The sequence below is a fragment of the Microcebus murinus genome, chromosome 8, assembly GCF_040939455.1.
Source record: "Microcebus murinus isolate Inina chromosome 8, M.murinus_Inina_mat1.0, whole genome shotgun sequence".
In the NCBI taxonomy this organism is placed as follows: Eukaryota; Metazoa; Chordata; class Mammalia; order Primates; family Cheirogaleidae; genus Microcebus; species Microcebus murinus.
Window position 1 is genome coordinate 107,789,982 of NC_134111.1, and position 5,054 is coordinate 107,795,035.

At 64.1% G+C, this 5,054-nt stretch overlaps 2 non-coding genes across 2 annotated transcripts; both read left to right on the forward strand.

The window, feature by feature from the left end:
* Nucleotides 1-696: 696 nt before the first annotated feature.
* On the forward strand, nt 697-815 carry LOC142872512 (5S ribosomal RNA). Its single transcript, XR_012920769.1, has one exon. It is a non-coding gene; the product is annotated as a 5S ribosomal RNA (ribosomal RNA).
* A 3,541-nt stretch (nt 816-4,356) lies between these two features.
* Nucleotides 4,357-4,475, forward strand: LOC142872523 (5S ribosomal RNA). Its single transcript, XR_012920780.1, has one exon. It is a non-coding gene; the product is annotated as a 5S ribosomal RNA (ribosomal RNA).
* Nucleotides 4,476-5,054: the final 579 nt, after the last annotated feature.

The window sequence follows — 5,054 nt, forward strand, 5'->3', positions numbered from 1 at the left end:
CACGGTCGCGTTGCCGGCAGTTCTCCAAGGGCTTGGGCGTTTTCCGGAGGTAGGAGATGGAGGGGACTGATTTCTTCAGCGCCCCACTAACCACGCCACCCCACCCATGGGACACATCCCAAGAGAGAGAGAGAGAGACGCCCCATACACTCGCTCCCCTCCCCCATGCGCTGTGCCCCAGCCCGGGCCCGGGGGAATAGGCGGCAGCCCACCCACAGGGTGGGGGGCGCAGCTGAAAGGGGTTGTCGGGGAGGGCGGCCCCTGCCTGGGGTCAAAGGGCGGGCGACCCGCGCGTGCGCAATCGGCGGCGGCGGCGGCGGCGGCGGCGGCGGGGGCGGCCACGAGCTGGGGGTGGGCCAGGCGAGGAGAGGAAGGGGGCTGGAAGGTCTCCACCTTGGCGAGTCCAGCCGTGGAGGCGCATCTTGTGTGAGTGTGAGTGAGTGAGTGTGAGTGTGTGTGTGTGTGTGTGTGTGTGTGTATAGAGAGACAGCCCCCCACCCCGGCCCGCCGCTCCCTGCCCGCCCCGCCCCGCCCCGCCTGTCACCCCCGTCCCTCGGAGCCCGCCGGACCCGGCCGGTGAACTCAACAGGCCCGCCCGGTGCGGGTCAGCGCCGGCGCGGGGCCTGGGGCGGGAGGAGGCGGCGGGGAAGCGCAGAGAGGCTCGGCTTCTTGAGCGGGGCAGGGGCGCCCTCCGCCGTCTAGGGCCACACCACCCTGAACGCGCCCGATCTCGTCTGGTCTCGGAAGCTAAGCAGGGTCGGGCCTGGTTAGTACTTGGATGGGAGACCGCCTGGGAATACCGGGTGCCGTAGGCTTCTTTTTTTTTTTTTTTTTTGTTTTGTTTTGCCTCTTGTTCTGTCCCCTCTCTGGGAGCGAGGCGGCGGCCCGGGGCGGGGGTCACCCCCACCCTCAGCGCCCGCCGCGGTGCCTGGCGCCCCAGCCCGCACCGTGGGGCCTCCTCTTGTCCCAAGCCGCGACACCGCCGTCACGCGGCAGCATGCGTGGCTTCTGGACTGTCAGGTCTCAGACCAAAGGTCTGCTCTGTGGGAACCGACACGCTGGAGGAAACCTTGAGAGTCTGAGAGGGGAGGGAGTTCCAGAAGAAGGCCAGGATGTCATTTTGAGGGAGTATGTGACCAGAACTCGTCCCGTTGCTTTTGGGGTTCTATGGGCTACACGTAGGAATCTTTGGTGGTGGCACCTGATGTTGGGGGATCCGGAGTCACACCCAGACCTGCTCCACAGGCCTCCTTTTACTTTTCTCTTCGGATTCATTATGTTTAAAAAGTGTCTCTTATCTCTATGATTGCATTTTCTTTTCTCTCTCTTTTCAAGCAGATGATGGGAGTCCAAGTATTAAGGTGACATGTGTTGCCCGTGCCCCCCTCCCCCCTGTGTTCTTATTCATTAACCTCTGATGTTGTTCCAGCGTATTGTGGGGGTACCAATGTTAAGGTCGGGTACGTTGCCCTCTCCCAGCCTCCCCCCTCGGGTCAGAGCCTCAAGTGCGCCCATCCCCCAGTCGGTGCGCACCCACCCCATTCCTAATGGAGGTGTATGCCCATCCCCTCCCCCCACCCGCCCGACACCCACCCGATGAAGGTGATTCCTCTGTGTCCACTTGGGTGTCCGTCGGTTCGTACCCATTTGCTGGTGAGCGCGAGCACGTGGTGCTCGTGTGTCCATTCTTGGGCTACCTGGCTTACTGGAACGGGTTCCAGCTCTGGCCAGGAGAACCACGAGAGGTGCCCTCTCACCGCTGCTCCTCCTAGCTGAATAGCACTCCGTGGTGTCCACGCGCCACATTTCATTTACGCACTCGTGGGTCGATGGGCACTCGGGTCGCTTCCAGGTCTTTGCGATTGTGACTTGTGCCCTGACTCTAACCCTAACCCTTACCCAGCCCCGTCTCCTCCTCGGCCCCTGCCTGACTGACTCCTTCCCGCCCGGCCTGTCACCTGTCACCGTCCTCTGCCCCTGCCTGACACGCTCCTCCCCGCCCGGGCCGTCACCGTCCTCGGCCCCTGCCTGACGGGGCTCCTCCGTCGCCTGGGCCTTCCAAGGGCTTGGTGTGGACGCTGGTTCCAGGACGCCCTCCCAGGAACCCGGTAGCAGGGCGGCCGCAGCGTCTCGCGCCACCCAACCGTCCGCCGGCCGGCGGCCGTCGCTAAGTGGCCTGCGGGGGACGTGCCCCCACTGTGGGGCGGGCGCCCAGCCTGGTGTCTTCTCTGAGGCCCCGTGGCTGCTTTTCCCCCCCGCAAGGGGAGAGCCGCGGAGGTGGGGACCGCCTCCTCGTGGGGACGTACACCCAGCTCTCCACGTCGGATTCCGGGGCTCTCTGTCCTGCCAGAAGGCCCAGCTGGCCTGCGGGTCCTTAGAGTGGCAAAAACATCCGAAAACTGAGATTGAGGGTCCGGTGGTTGTCTGCACTTTTGTGCTGGGCACCCCAGGGAGGCCCGGGGGCTGGCTGGACAACGCGGTCTGCTGGGCGGGGGGGGGGGGGTTTGGAGGAGCAACTGATGCCCTTTGCACTTTGGGTAGCAAGTGTCTGAGGTGTCTCTGAGCCCTGCGCCATGTCGGGGGTGGGGGTGGGAGGTCGGGGGGGGGGTGGAGGAGCAGGAGGAGGAGGAGGAGGAGGAGGTGGGAAGGGCCGTGGCCTGCAGTCGTGTTCCCGGGGTGGCTTCTTCCACAGGCTGCTTGGCCTGGGCTCCCTGCACCTGGGCCTTTGGAGGACTGGCCCTGTGCTTGCCAACGCTTCCCCTGCAGGGACCCAGAGCTGGGAGGTTGCATCTCTCAGCCCTGGGTCGGGCAGAGCCCCAGCGGGCCATGCCCACAACCTCTCTCAGCACGGGTCCCCCAGAAGGCTCCTTTGGGACCAGGATTCTCTTGCGGGTGACTCTTTAAGGTCTGGCCCCTGGATGGAGGGGCACCAGGAGTAGAGGAGCAGGAAGGGGAAGGGGGTGGCCGTGCGAGGGGACACTTTCAGGCCAAGTCCCAGCTTCAGCCTGATCCTCCTGGGAACCCCGGGGTGTACGTCACACCTCCTGGTTGTCCCGCTCTGAGACAAGGAGCCGGGCTTCGCATTCCCCCAGCAGCCAGTCGTGGGCTGAGGACACCTGGGGCGTTGGGAACTCCCTGGCTTCTCCTTGGCTTAACATCTGGAGCTGCTTGTGAATCGTGCCGCCACACACACCCGAGTGCAGGTGTCTTCTGCACAGACTGCGGGCCTCGCTCTTCTGAATGCCGCTAGCTCGCCACCCACCCACGGGTGAACCTGGTCAGGGTACTTTCTCTCGGGGGCAGACTCTGATCCTGGCGGGCTACCGGTGTCTCTGTTTGCTCCTTTCTTTCTTCCATTTCGGGAAAGGCTTCCTTACTGGGTGTGGAAATCTCCTATGCCTTTCCTCGCCTATTCTGTCAGCTTTAAAATTCTCTTTCAGTTGCCACCCTCACAGATGGATTAGGAAACTCTTTCCGGTGCACTCATTAGTGAAATGACCTCAATGAAGCTGGAATCCAATATCTAATCGCCGATTTTTAGCGAGTCCACACGCCAGGGGGGTCGGGGTCCAATGCAGCCCCGGCCAGGCCCAGGCCCCTAGGACTGGGCCACAGGAGGACACAGAGGAGGGTCCCGGCCCCCACGGTCGCGTTGCCGGCAGTTCTCCAAGGGCTTGGGCGTTTTCCGGAGGTAGGAGATGGAGGGGACTGATTTCTTCAGCGCCCCACTAACCACGCCACCCCACCCATGGGACACATCCCAAGAGAGAGAGAGAGAGACGCCCCATACACTCGCTCCCCTCCCCCATGCGCTGTGCCCCAGCCCGGGCCCGGGGGAATAGGCGGCAGCCCACCCACAGGGTGGGGGGCGCAGCTGAAAGGGGTTGTCGGGGAGGGCGGCCCCTGCCTGGGGTCAAAGGGCGGGCGACCCGCGCGTGCGCAATCGGCGGCGGCGGCGGCGGCGGCGGCGGCGGCGGCGGCGGCGGCGGCGGGGGCGGCCACGAGCTGGGGGTGGGCCAGGCGAGGAGAGGAAGGGGGCTGGAAGGTCTCCACCTTGGCGAGTCCAGCCGTGGAGGCGCATCTTGTGTGAGTGTGAGTGAGTGAGTGTGAGTGTGTGTGTGTGTGTGTGTGTGTGTGTATAGAGAGACAGCCCCCCACCCCGGCCCGCCGCTCCCTGCCCGCCCCGCCCCGCCCCGCCTGTCACCCCCGTCCCTCGGAGCCCGCCGGACCCGGCCGGTGAACTCAACAGGCCCGCCCGGTGCGGGTCAGCGCCGGCGCGGGGCCTGGGGCGGGAGGAGGCGGCGGGGAAGCGCAGAGAGGCTCGGCTTCTTGAGCGGGGCAGGGGCGCCCTCCGCCGTCTAGGGCCACACCACCCTGAACGCGCCCGATCTCGTCTGGTCTCGGAAGCTAAGCAGGGTCGGGCCTGGTTAGTACTTGGATGGGAGACCGCCTGGGAATACCGGGTGCCGTAGGCTTCTTTTTTTTTTTTTTTTTTGTTTTGTTTTGCCTCTTGTTCTGTCCCCTCTCTGGGAGCGAGGCGGCGGCCCGGGGCGGGGGTCACCCCCACCCTCAGCGCCCGCCGCGGTGCCTGGTGCCCCAGCCCGCACCGTGGGGCCTCCTCTTGTCCCAAGCCGCGACACCGCCGTCACGCGGCAGCATGCGTGGCTTCTGGACTGTCAGGTCTCAGACCAAAGGTCTGCTCTGTGGGAACCGACACGCTGGAGGAAACCTTGAGAGTCTGAGAGGGGAGGGAGTTCCAGAAGAAGGCCAGGATGTCATTTTGAGGGAGTATGTGACCAGAACTCGTCCCGTTGCTTTTGGGGTTCTATGGGCTACACGTAGGAATCTTTGGTGGTGGCACCTGATGTTGGGGGATCCGGAGTCACACCCAGACCTGCTCCACAGGCCTCCTTTTACTTTTCTCTTCGGATTCATTATGTTTAAAAAGTGTCTCTTATCTCTATGATTGCATTTTCTTTTCTCTCTCTTTTCAAGCAGATGATGGGAGTCCAAGTATTAAGGTGACATGTGTTGCCCGTGCCCCCCTCCCCCCT